Below are 15,324 nucleotides of genomic sequence, written 5' to 3'. Positions count from 1 at the left end.
GAATATGACGCATTACATCACACCAACTAAGATGGATATATACAGGAAGCATAAGGATATGACCATACATCCACACCACTAAGATGGATATATACAGGAACATAAGGATATGACCATACATCACACACTAAGATGGATATATACAGAAGCATAAGGATATGACCATACATCACACCACCTAGATGGATATATACAGGAAGCATAAGGATATGACCATACATCACACCACTTAAGATGGATATATACAGAAGCATAAGGATATGACCATACATCACACCACTAAGATGGAATATACAGGAAGCATAAGGATATGACCATACATCACACCACCTATGGAGATTCAGAGGGACTGTAGGCATTGTTTAGGACAGACTATATAATAACTAACTATACCATAGAAATATAACTAATTCTCCGTGGTGAATAGTCAAATCAAAATCAAATCAAATTTATTTATATAGCCCTTCTTACATCAGCTGATATCTCAAAGTGCTGTACAGAAACCCAGCCTAAAACCCCAAACAGCAAGCAATGCAGGTGTAGAAGCACGAATAGAATATTATCCTACTTAAGTAAAAATACTTGAACATACTTAAGTCATGCTTAAGGTATCTGTACTTGACTTTATTAATATTTGTGACAACTTTCACTTCACATCATTCCTAAGAAAAATCTGTCCTTTTTACTCCATTAATTTCCCCCCACCCTAAAGTACTGTTACATTTAGAAGGCTCAGGCAGGACGGCATATGGTCCAATTCACCATCCATCCCTGCTGCCTCCGTCTGGCGGACTCACTAAACACAAATACTGCGTTTGTAAATTATGTCTGAGTGTTGGAGTGTGCCGTTCTGTCCATAAATTTAAAATAACTACAAAATGGTGTCAGTTTGCTTAATAGAAGATCTGATTATAAACATTTACTAAAGATGACAGCGGACTAGTTTTCTCCACCAGCGGTCATCAAATCAAATTGTATTTGTCAACATGTTGACCTGACATACACACAGGTGTAGAACCTCACAGTGAAATGCTGAATACAACAGGTGTAGTAGACCTCACAGTGAAATGCTGAATACAACAGGTGTAGTAGACCTCACAGTGAAATGCTGAATACAACAGTGGGAGTAGACCTCACAGTGAAATGCTGAATACAACAGGTGTGTAGACCTCACAGTGAAATGCTGAATACAACAGGTGTAGACCTCACAGTGAAATGCTGAATACAACAGGTGTAGACCTCACGTGAAATGCTGAATACAACAGGTGTAGACCTCACTGTGAAATGCTGAATACAACAGGTGTAGACCTACACTGTGAAATGCTGAATACAACAAGTGTAGACCTCACAGTGAAATGCTGAATACAACAGGTGTAGTAGACCTTACATGTGAAATGCTGAATACAACAGGTGTAGTAGACCCTACAGTGAAATGCTGAATACAACAGGGTAGTAGACCTCACAGTGAAATGCTGAATACAACAGTGTAGTAGACCTTACAGTGAAATGCTGAATACAACAGGTGTAGTAGACCTCACAGTGAAATGCTGAATACAAACAGTGTAGTAGACCTACTAGTGAAATGCTGAATACAACAGGTGTAGTAGACCTTACAGTGAAATGCTGAATACAACAGGTGTAGTAGACCTTACAGTGAAATGCTGAATACAAACAGGTGTAGTAGACCTTACAGTGAAATGCTGAATACAACAGTGTAGTAGACCTCTACAGTGAAATGCTGAATACACAGGTGTAGTAGACCTCACAGTGAAATGCTGAATACAACAGGTGTAGTAGACCTCAGTGAAATGCTGAAAACAACCTTACAAGCCTTAGCCTGAAGTTAAGGCCCTTTTTTCCCATTTCCGCCTGACTGACGTGCCCAAAGTAAACTGCCTGGTGCTCAGGCCCTGAAGCCAGGATACGCAGATAATGTGTACCATTGGAAAGAAAATACTCTGAAGTTTGTAGAAATGTTAAAATAATGTAGGAGACCATAACACAATAGATATGGGAGGAGAAAATCCAAAGAAAAACCAACCAGAATTTTGTTTTGAGAGCCTATGCTCTTACAATGGAAAGTATAGGGAAATAATTAATATAGCTCCCAGTATGAAATTCCTATGGCTTCCACTGGGTGGCAGTAGTCTTGGTCAAGGTTCAGGCTTGTTTCTTCCCAAAAACTCAGTAGGATAATGAGTTTTAGTACAAGGACATATGCTTGGAAATTCGTGTGCGCACGCACAATGAAGACAACGTGCACCTGCTAATATCGCTTTCCTATTGAACATACTTCTTTCCGTATTAAATATTRTAGTTTGATTACATTTTAGGGTATCTGAGKAATAAATAGAAACTGATTTTGACTTGTTGAAACAAAGTTTAGGGGTAGAGTACCGGATTCCGATCTTGGCATGTTGAACGAGTGGATTACTCAAATCGATGGCGCCAACTAAACTGACTTTTTGGGATATAAAGAAGGATGTTATCTAACAAAATTACACTACGTGTTATAGCTGGGACCCTTTGGATGACAAATCAGAGGAAGATTTTCAAAAAGTAAGTGAATATTTAATYGCTATTTGTGAATTTATGAAACCTGTGCAGGTGGAAAAATATTTTGATGTGGGGCACCATCATCAAACAATCGCATGGCATGYTTTTGTTGTAAAGCATATTGTAAATCGGACAGTGAAGTTAGATTAACAAGAATTTAAGATTTCAACCGAYATAAGACACGTCTATGTACCTAAATGTTTAATATCCATAATTTTTATGATTATTTATTTGAATTGCCGGAGGTTATCCCGCTAGCGGGATGCCTAACCTTAGGAATTTACCAACAATGCAGTTCAAGAAATAGAGTTAAGAAAATATTTACTAAATAAACGAAGGTCAAAAATATAAAATAACACAATAAATAACAATGAGGCTATATACACGGGGTACCGGTATATAGGGAATGTGATACATGTCCAATAAGATAAAGCTGCTACAATCACACAGCACAACAACCACTCACAAGGGGACAATTAGATAGCACACACACCGGTAGAATAGAGGAAGTATGATGTGAACATGACCGACCACCTTAAAACATACTGGTTAGAAATAGAGGAATAGTGATGGTGAACATGACTACCACCTATAAGCATACTGGGTATGAATATTAGAGAAGTGTGATGGTGAACATGACCGACCACCTAAACATACTGGTATGAATTAGAGGAAGTAGTGATGAGTGAACATGACCGACCACCTATAACACATACTGGTAGAATAGAGGAAGAGAGTGGATGTAACATATTAACCGACTATAAACATCTGGTAGAATAGAGGAATTAGTGATGGTGAACATGACCGACCACCTATAAACATACTGAGAATAGAGGAAGTAGTGATGGTGGAACATGATTAAACCTATAAACATACGTGAAAAAGAGGAAGTATGATGGTGAACATGAGACCACTTAAACATACTGGTTAGAATAGAGGAAGTAGTGATGGTGAACATGATGTACCACCTACTATAACATACTGGTAGAATAGAGGAAGTAGTGATGGTGAACATTACCGACACCTATAAACATAACTGGTAGAATAGAGGAAAGTTAGTGATGTGTGAACAGACGACCACCTAAAACATACATGGTAGAATAGAGGAAGAGTGATGGGTGAACATGACCGCCACACTAATAAACATACTGTAGAATAGAGGAAGTAGTGATGGTGAACATGATAACCACCTATAAACATACTGGTAGAATAGAGGAAGTAGTGATGGTGAACATGACGCCACCTATAAACATCTGGTAGAATAGAGGAAGTAGTAATGGTGAACATGTTAACCACCTATAAACATACTGGTAGAATAGAGGAAGAGTGATGGTGAACATGACCGACACCTATAAACATACTGGTAGAATAGAGGAAGTAGTGATGGGTGAACATGACCGACCACCTATAAACATACTGGTAGAATAGAGGAAGTAGTGATGGTGAACATGACCGACCCACCTATAAACATACTGTAGAATTAGAGGAAGATGAGTGATGAACATGATTGAACCACCTATAAACATACTGGAGAATAGAGGAAGTAGTGATGGTGAACATGACCGACCACATATAAACATACTGTAGAGTTAGAAATAGAAGAGAGTAGTGATGGTGAACATTGACTACACCTATAAACATACTGGTAGAATAAGAGAAGTAGTGATGGTGGAACATGATAACCACCTATAAACATACTGTAGAAAGAGGAAGTAGTGATGGTTGAACATGACGAACTTAAACATACTGATTCTATAGAATAGAGGAAGTGTGATGGTGAACAGATAACCACCTATAACATACTGGTTGTAGGAATAGGAAAGTTAGGATGGTGAACATGACCGACCACCTATAAACATACTGGTAGATAGTAATAGGAAGTAGTGAATGGAACCATGAGAACCACCAAAAACATACTGGTAGATAGATAAGAAGTAGTGATGGTGAACATGACCGACCACCTATAAACCATACTGTAGTAGTATTTAACTATTTTATTTAAAATAGGAATAGAGAAGTAGTGATGGTGAACATGACCGACCACCTATAAACATACTGGTCTTTATAGATTAGAATAGAATAGAGGAAGTAGTGATGTGAACATGACCGACCACCTATAACATACTGGTAGAATAGAGAAAGTAGTGATGGTGAACATGACGACCACTATAAACAACCTGGTTATTTGAAATAGAGGAAGTAGTGATGGTGAGCCAGACTTAACCAGCTATTAAACATACTGGTGAGTAGAATAAGGAAGTAGTGATGGTGAAATTCATGATTAACCACCGATAAACATACTGGTAAATTAGAGGAAGTAGGATGTGAAACAAATACCGAACCAACCTATAAACATAACGTTAGTAGAATATTGAAGGAGAGTAGGATGTGGTGAACCATGAGTAACCACCTATAAAACATACTGAGTATAAAGAAGAGAAGTAGTGATGGTGAACATGACCGACCACCTAAAACATACTGGGTTAAATAGAGAAAGTTAGTGATGGTTGAAACATGACCGACCACCCTATAAACATACTGGTAGGATTAATAGATAGGGAAGTAAGTGATGCTTGAACATTGACCGACCACCTTATAAAGCATCACTGTTTTAGACTAGAATAGAGAAGTAGTGATGTGAACATGATTAACACCACCTATAACAATACTGTGTAGAATAAGAGAAGTATGATGTTGAACATTGATTATAACCACCTATAAACAGTACTGGTAGAAGAATAGAGGAAGTAGGTGATGGTGAACATGACCGACCACCTATAAACATACTGAGAATTTAGAGGATTAGTTAGTATTGAAGATAAATAACTTGTTTGTTAGAAATAGAAGAAGGTAGTGACTGGTGACATATGACGTAACCACCTATAAACATACTGTAGAATAGAGGAAGTAGTGATGAGGTGAACAAACGACCACCTATAAAACATATGCGTTGTAGAATAGAGGAAGTAGTGATGTGAACATGAAACCCACCGAAAACATACTGGTAGAAATAATAAGGAATATGATGGGTGAACATGACCGACCACCTCATTATAAACATAACTGTAGACATAGAGAAGTAGTGATGACCGTGAACATAATGACCGACCACCATAAAACAACTGCGTAAAACATAGACGGAAAAGTAGTGATGATGAAACATGATTAACCACCTATAAACATACTGGTAGAATAGAGGAAAGTTTGATGGTGAAACATGACCGACCAGCCTATAAACATACTGGTTTAGACAATAGATGAGAATAGTGATGGTGAACATGATAACCACCTATAAACATACTGGTAGAATAGAGGAAGTAGTGATGGTGAACTTGACCGACCACCTATAACATACTGGTAGAATAGTTTTAGAATTTATTCTTAGAATAGTAGGAAGTAGTGATGTGAACAGGTTAACCACCTATAAACATACTGGTAGAATAAGAGAAAGTGTGATGGAACATGACCGACCACCTATAAACATACGGTAGAATAGAGAGAGTATAGTGTGTGTGAACATGATAACCACCTATAAACATACTGCGTTAAAATAACTAGAGGAAGTAGTGATGTGAACATGGACCGACCACCTATAAACATACTGGTAGATAGGGAAGTAGTGATGTGAACATGATTAACACCTATAACATGCTTATGTAGAATAGAGGAAGTAGTGATGGTGAACATGACCGACCACCTATAAACATACTGTAGAATAGAGGAAGTAGTGATGAACATGAACCACCACCTTATAAACATTACTGGTAGAATAGAGGAAGTAGTGATGGTAAACATGACCGACCACCTATAAACATACTGGTGATAGAATAGAGAAGAAGTGAGTATCGTGAACATGATTAACCACCTATAAACATACTGGTTAGAATTAGAGGAAGTAGTGATGGTGAACATGATAACCACCTATAAACATACTGGTAGAATAGAGGAAGTAGTGATGTGAACATGACCGACCACCTATAAAACATACTGGTAGAATAGAGGAAGTAGGATGGTGAACATGGATTACCACCTATTAAAACATACTGGTAGAATAGAGGAGTAGTGATGGTGGAACATGATTAACCAACATACTGGTAGAATAGAGGAAGTAGTGATGGTGAACAGACCACCACCTATAAAACATACTGGTTAGAATAGAGAAGTAGATGATGGTGAACCATGCATAACCACCTATATAAACATACTGGTAGAATAGAGGAAGAGTGAGTGATGGGTGAACATGACGACCACCTATAAAACATACTGGTAGAATAGAGAGAAGTAGTGATGGTGAACATGTAACCACCCTATAAACATACTGGTAGAATAGAGGAAGTTAGGTGATGGTGAACATGATGACGACCACCTATAAACATACTGGTAGAATAGAGGAAGTAGTGAAGGTGAACATGATTAACCACCTATAAACATACTGGTAGAATAGAGGAAGTAGTGATGGTGAACATGACCGACCACCTATAAACATACTGGTAGAATAGAGGAAGTAGTGATGGTGAACATGATTAACCACCTATAAACATACTGGTAGAATAGAGGAAGTAGTGATGGTGAACATGAAACCACCTATAAACATACTGGTAGAATAGAAAGTAGTGATGGTGAACATGACCGACACCTATAAACATACTGGTAGAATAGAGGAAGTAGTGATGGTGAACATGATTAACCACCTATAAACATACTGGTAGAATAGAGGAAGTAGTGATGGTGAACATGATACCACACTAAAACATACTGGTAGAATAGAGGAAGTAGTGTGTGTGAACATGACCGACCACCTATAAACATACTGGTAGAAAGAGGAAGTAGTGATGGTGAACATGATTAACCACCTATAAACATACTGGTAGAATAGAGGAAGTAGTGATGGTGAACATGAACCACCTATAAACATACTGGTAGAATAGAGGAAGTAGTGATGGTGAACATGACACCACCTATAAACATACTGGTAGAATAGAGGAAGTAGTGATGGTGAACATGACACCACCTATAAACATACTGGTAGAATAGGGAAGTAGTGATGGTGAACATGAAACCACCTATAAACATACTGGTAGAATAGAGAGAGTAGTGATGGTGAACATGATAACCACCTATAAACATCTGGTAGAATAGAGGAAGTAGTGATGGTGAACATGACGACCACCTATAAACATACTGGTAGAATAGAGGAAGGAGTATGGTGAACATGATTAACCACCTATATAACATACTGGTAGAATAGAGGAAGTAGTGATGGTGAACATGCACGACCACCTATAAACATACTGGTAGAATAGAGGAAGTAGTGATGGTGAACATGATTAACCACCTATAAACATACTGGTAGAATAGAGGAATAGTGATGGTGAACATGACCGACCACCTATAAACATACTGGTAGAATAGAGGAAGTAGGGATGTGAACATGACCGACCACCTATAAACATACTGGTAGAATAGAGGAAGTAGTGATGGTGAACATGACCGACCACCTATAAACATCTGGTAGAATAGAGGAAGTAGTGATGGTGAACATGATAACCACCTATAAACATACTGGTAGAATAGAGGAAGTAGTGATGGTGAACATGACCGACCACCTATAAACATCTGGTAGAATAGAGGAAGTAGTGATGGTGAACATGATTAACCACCTATAAACATACTGGTAGAATAGAGGAAGTAGTGATGGTGAACATGTTAACCACCTATAAACATACTGGTAGAATAGAGGAAGTAGTGATGGTGAACATGACGACCACCTATAAACATACTGGTAGAATAGAGAAGTAGTGATGGTGAACATGACCGACCACCTATAAACATACTGGAGAATAGAGGAAGTAGTGATGGTGAACATGACCGACCACTATAAACATACTGGTAGAATAGAGGAAGTAGTGATGGTGAACATGATTAACCACCTATAAACATACTGGTAGAATAGAGGAAGTAGTGATGGTGAACATGACCGACCACCTATAAAACATACTGTAGAAGAGAGAAGTAGTGATGGTGAACATGACCGACCACCTATAAACATACTGGTAGAATAGAGGAAGTAGTGATGGTGAACATGATTAACCACCTATAAACATACTGGTAGAATAGAGAAGTAGTGATGGTGAACGATACGACCACCTATAAACATACTGGTAGAATAGAGGAAGTAGTGATGGTGAACATGATTAACCACCTATAAACATACTGGTAGAATAGAGGAAGTAGTGATGGTGAACATGACGACCACTATAAACATACTTGTAGAATAGAGGAAGTAGTGATGGTGAACATGATGAACCACCATAAACATACTGGTAGAATAGAGGAAGTATGATGGTGAACATGACACCACCTATAAACATACTGGTAGAAAGAGGAAGTAGTGATGGTGAACATGACGACCACCTATAAACATACGTGTAGAATAGAGGAAGTAGTGATGGTGAACATGACCGACCACCTATAAACATACTGGTAGAATAGAGGAAGTAGTGATGGTGAACATGAGACCACCTATAAACATACTGGTAGAATAGAGGAAGTAGTGATGGTGAACATGGATAACACCTATAAACATACTGGTAGAATAGAGGAAGTAGTGATGGTGAACATGATTAACCACCTATAAACATACTGGTAGAATAGAGGAAGTAGTGATGGGAACATGACCGACCACCTATAAACATACTGGTAGAATAGAGAAGTAGTGATGGTGAACATGATAACCACCTATAAACATACTGGTAGAATAGAGAAGTAGTGATGGTGAACATTGACCGACCACCTATAAACATACTGGTAGAATAGAGGAAGTAGTGATGGTGAACATGATAACCACCTATAAACATACTGGTAGAATAGAGGAAGTAGTGATGGTGAACATGACCGACCACCTATAAACATACTGGTAGAATAGAGGAAGTAGTGATGGTGAACATGATAACCACCTATAAACATCTGGTAGAATAGAGGAAGTAGTGATGTGAACATGACCGACCACCTATAAACATACTGTGTAGAATAGAGGAAGTAGTGATGGTGAACATGACGACCACCTATAAACATACTGGTAGAATAGAGGAAGTAGTGATGAACATGACCGACCACCTATAAACATACTGGTAGAATAGAGGAAGTAGTGATGGTGAACATGATTAACCACCTATAAACATACTGGTAGAATAGAGGAAGTAGTGATGGTGAACATGATTAACCACCTATAAAACATACTGGTAGAATAGAGGAAGTAGTGATGGTGAACATTGACCGACCACCTAAAACATACTGGTAGAATAGAGAAGTAGTGATGGTGAACATGATTAACCACCTATAAACATACTGGTAGAATAGGAGAAGTAGTGATGGTGAACATGAACACCACCTATAAACATACTGGTAGAATAGAGGAAGTAGTGATGGTGAACATGACCGACCACCTATAAACATACTGGTAGAATAGAGGAAGTAGTGATGGTGAACATGGACACCACCTATAAACATACTGTAGAATAGAGGAAGTAGTGATGGTAACATGACCGACCACCTATAAACATACTGGTAGAATAGAGGAAGTAGTGATGTGAACATGCACCACCTATAAACATACTGGTAGAATAGAGGAAGTAGTGATGGTGAACATGACCGAACCACCTATAAACATACTGGTAGAATAGAGAAGTAGTGATGTGAACATGATGAAACCACCTATAAACATACTGGTAGAATAGAGGAAGTAGTGATGGTGAACATGACCGACCACCTATCAACACTGTAAGAGGACAAGAATGTGTTCCAAATGGCGCCCTACTCCCTACATAGTGCACTTCTATTGACCAGAGCCCTATTCCCTATATAGTGCACTTCTATTGACCAGAGCCCTATTCCCTATATAGTGCACTTCTATTGACCAGAGCTCTACTCCCTACATAGTGCACTTCTATTGACCAGAGCCCTACTCCCTACATAGTGCACTTCTATTGGCCAGAGCCCTAATAGGGAATAGGGTACCATTTGAGATGGAGCTTTAGGAGGGATCCTCCAGGAGACGTCATGGCCAACCTTTTCAGAGAAGTTCCTCTGCATCTGTCTCATAGCAACATCAGAACAGTCCTTCAGTTGATTGGTCTCCTTCCTGGATTATGTTGTTGATGCTAACAGTTCCAGTAGATATTACTGTAGCCTCCAAAACCCAGGCTTCTTACCGTAGTGGAGTGAATGAGATGGGATGTTGGAAGGCTGGCCACGCAATACTTATATTACAGTAGATGTAGTATCTCTCATCTGTCTGTAATGTGTATCCATGATATCAATCCTCTTCTGAGCCTGTCGGACGGACAGACAGACGCCATCTTGATAATGGCAGAGGTCAGAGAATGGAGCCAGTCAGTCTCCCGATCRACTCGCCAGGCCTGGMCGGAGGGAGGGGCGGGGAGCGGTGKGAYGTCACCAACACATACCAGGGGGCAGGGGATTAAAAGGGCAGTCTGGGGACAAGCTGAGGGCTGGAGGGAACACGAAACACTTGGGCTGTGTCCCAAATGGCAACCTATTCCCTATAGGGCTCTGGTCAATAGAAGTGCACTATGTAGGGAGTAGGGCTCTGGTCAATAGAAGTGCACTATGTAGGGAGTAGGGCTCTGGTCAATAGAAGTGCACTATATAGGGAATAGGGCTCTGGTCAATAGAAGTGCACTATGTAGGGAGTAGTGCTAGTGCCATAGGGCTCTGGTCCGGATAACATGCCCTCTGATATGACACACTGAACTCTGTCTGCAAAGTAGTTGGTGAACCAGGCGAGGCAGGTCATTAGAAAACCAAGGCTATTGAGTCTGCCGGACATCATGTTAACAATACATGTATGTTTTGTTCGATATAGTGCTATTCAATCCAAAAATCTCAGTTTACATTGGCGCGTTACGTGCAGTAATGTTTTGATTCCAAAACATCCGGTGATTTTGCAGTAGCACATCATTTCACAGAAATACTCATAATAAACATTGATAAAGATAAGTGTTATTCACAGAATTAAAGATAGACTTCTCCTTAATGCAACGTGTGTCAGATTTCAAAAAACTTTACGGAAAAGCATAATCTGAGTACGGCGCTCAGAGCCCAATCCAGCCAAAGAAATATCCGCCATGTTGGAGTCAACAGAAGTTAGAAAATACATTATAAAATATTCACTTACCTTTGATGATCTTCATCAGAATGCACTCGCGGGAATCCCAGTTCGACAATAAATGACTGATTTGTTCCATAAAGTCCATAATTCATTTATGTCCAAATAGCCACTAGTTGTTAGCGTGTTCAGCCCAGTAATCATCTTCATGAGGCCGAGCACTACGTAGAGACAAAAACTGGAAAAGTTCCGTTACAGGTCGTAGAAAAAGTCAAACGATGTATGGAATCAATCTTTGGATGTTTTTAACATAAAACTTCAATAATGTTCCAACCGGAGAATTCCATTGTCTGTAGAAAGCATGGAACGAGAGCTAACTCTGTCGGGAGAGCGCGTCACGAGCCTGAGACACTCTGCAGACCATGACTCATTCAGCTCCCATTCCCCCTCCTTTATAGCAGAAGCCTGAAACAAGTTTCTGAAGATGGTTGACATCTAGTGGAAGCTTAGGAAGTGCAACTTGACCATAGACACTGTATATTCGTAGGCAATGAGTTGAAAAACTACAAACCTCAGATTTCCCACTTCCTGGTTGGATTTTTTCTCAGTTTTCGCCTGCCATTTGAGTTCTGTTATACTCACAGACATCATTCAAACAGTTTTAGAAACTTCAGAGTGTTTTCTATCCAATACTACTAATAATATGCATTATTTAGCATTGGGACTGAGTAGGAGGCAGTTCACTCTGGGCACGCTATCATCCAAAAGTGAAAATGCTGCCCCTATCCCAAACAGGCTTAAAACAGGCAAATCAAATTGTTTGGGGACAGACTTGGTGGAGACAACCGAGCACTGAAGGTGATCCTTGGTAAGATTGCCACTCCCCACCTTTGGAAGATCTGTCTTGCCAAAAATGGTTATAACCAGAAAGGTTAACATCAAGTATTCAAAACACTCTTCCTTAACCACATCTCAGTAATGACTAACACATCTTGATTGGAACTGTGAACCCACACTTTAAATTGATCCATTTTAGGTAATAAGCTTCTAGTGTTAATGTGCAGAAAACCAGGCTTTTGCGAGAGCAGAAATCAGTGAAGCAGATATCAGAGCACAAGTCAGATTACAATGAAGAGCAAGACGTGCCGCTCTGTTCTGGGCCCGCTGCAGCTTAACTAGGTCTTTCTTCAGCACTCTACCCCACGACTGTTTAAAAAACAGAGCATCTCTTTATTATGGACAGACCTCTCCCATCTTTACAACCATTTAATCATATGTTTTGACCATAACAGTTTACAATCTAAGGTAGCACCAAGTAATTTAGTCTCCTCAACTTGCTCAACAGCCACACATTCATTACCAGATTCAGCTGAGGTCTAGAACTTACGGAATGATTTGTATCAAATACAATGCTCTTACTTTTAGAGATATTCAGGACCAGTTTATTATTGGCACCGATTCAAAACAGACTGCAACTCTTTGACTTCATTAGCTGTGGTTGCTGATGCGTATGGGTTGAATCATCAGCGTACATGGACACATGCTTTGTTTAATGCCAGTGTCAGGTCATTGATAAAAATAGAAAAGAGTAGAGGACCTAGAGAGCTGCCCTGTGGTACACCACACTCTTCATGTTTGACATTAGAGAAGCTTTCCATAAATCAATATTTTGAGTTTGATTCCACGATATGGCGAGGTTGAAAAATTAACTCAAGAGCTTAAGTTTAGAATGGATCGGCCTTCGGTTGAAAAGTCTAACTCAAGAGCTTAAGTTTAGAATGGATCGGCCTTCGGTTGAAAAGTTAACTCAAGACTTAGTTTAGAATGGATGGCCTACGGTTGAAAAGTCCTAACTCAGAGTTTAAGTTTAGAATGGATCGGCCTTACGGTTGAAAAGTCCTAATTCAAGAGCCTTAAGTTTAGAATGGATCGGCTTACGGTTGAAAATTCCTAACTCAAGAGCCTTAAGTTTAGAATGGATCGGCCTTACGGTTGAAAAGTCCTAACTCAAGAGCCTTACGTTTAGAATGGATCGGCTTACGGTTGCAGGCTGTAAAGCTCTTATTGGTTGGCTTCATGAGGCAAGGCGACTGGTGTGAGCGTGAGGCAAAGAGAGGAGAGAGATGTCTATAGACTGGGAGAACAGACAGAGACAGCACATCTGATCTGGGGGACACCTCTCTCAGACGCCTCCGGCCTCCCCCTCTCTCTCTCACTCCCATGACCCCTCGTCCCCACTCCATCTCCATAAAGGATCCTCTCTCCTTCTCTCCCTGTCACTCCTTCCCCTGACCCCTCGTCCCCACCACGTCTCCATAAAGCAAAGCTTCCTCTCCCTCTCCCCTGCTCTCTGTCTCCACTTCTCTCCCTCTCTCCTGGTCTCCTTCCCCAGTGTCTCCATAAAGCCTGTGGTGGTYATTATTTTGGGCAGATGGAGGAGAGGTTAGCGTCTGTCACTCCTGAGGAGGGGATCGTAGGGATGACAGAGAAGAAAGAGCTCATCAGAGAAAAGACCAGAAGCAGGAGGGAGCTTTTCATTGGTGTGAAAGACGTTGAAGAGGATAAGGAGCGCTGGGAAACGCTGGGCATACAAATAGTCTCTCTAGAATGGGCTTAGAGCCTCTAACCCTGGCCATTTGAATGGGCCGTTCTACTCATTCTGGGGTCCCCTGTCCTCACAGTCAGCTGACAGAGAGAAAGAGAAGAATGGCAGGGTTCAAGGCCCTCTCTAGGACCCACACAATAGGAGGGGCTCGCTCTTCTTCTCTTTTCAGACATGTAGCTTGAATATCTCCAGATGAAGATGGCAGAAGCCCTGAGAGAGAGATTCCACAAGGCTGTGAACGATCTGAGAGGCAACATGGGCCTTCTATGCCATCAAAAGGAACATCAAATAATTTGACATAACAATTAGGATCTGGCTAAAAAATACTTGAATCAGTTATAGAACCCATTGCCCTTTATGGTTGTGAGGTCTGGGGTCCGCTCACCAACCAAGAATTCACTAAATAGGACCAACACCAAATTGAGACTCTGCAAATGTCAGAGACTAAGATACAGTCGAATAGTATAGAATACAGTATATACATATGAGTAATGCAAGATATGCAAATATTATTAAAGTGACTAGTGTTCCATTTATTAAAGTGGCCAGTGTTTTCAAGTCTATGTATATAGGCAGCAGCCTCTAATGTGCTGGTGATGGCTATTTAACAGTCGGATGGCCTTGAGATAGAAGCTGTTTTTCAGTCTGTCGGTTCTGTCGTTCCAGCTATGATACACCTGTACTGACCTCGCCTTCTGGAGGATAGTGGGGTGAACAGGCAGTGGCTCGGGTGGTTTTTGTCCTCGATGGTCTTTGTCCTTCCTGTGACATCGGGTGTTGTGTGTCCTGGAGGGCAGTAGTTTGCCCTGGTGATGCATTGGGCAGAACACACAACCCTCTGGAGAGCCCTGCCGTTGCTTGCGCTTTCTTCACCACACTGTCTGCGTGGGTGGACCATTTCAGTTTTGTCAGTGAAGCTTTCCACCTTCTCCACTACGTCCTGTCGATGTGGATCGGGGGGTGCTTCCTCTCCTTTCCTGATTTCCTCTTCCTTTCCTGATGTCCATGATCATCTCCTTTGTTTTTGTTGAACGTT

This window comes from Salvelinus sp. IW2-2015, unplaced genomic scaffold, assembly GCF_002910315.2.
Source record: "Salvelinus sp. IW2-2015 unplaced genomic scaffold, ASM291031v2 Un_scaffold5410, whole genome shotgun sequence".
NCBI lineage: Eukaryota > Metazoa > Chordata > Actinopteri > Salmoniformes > Salmonidae > Salvelinus > Salvelinus sp. IW2-2015.
This window is presented reverse-complemented; position numbering follows the sequence as displayed.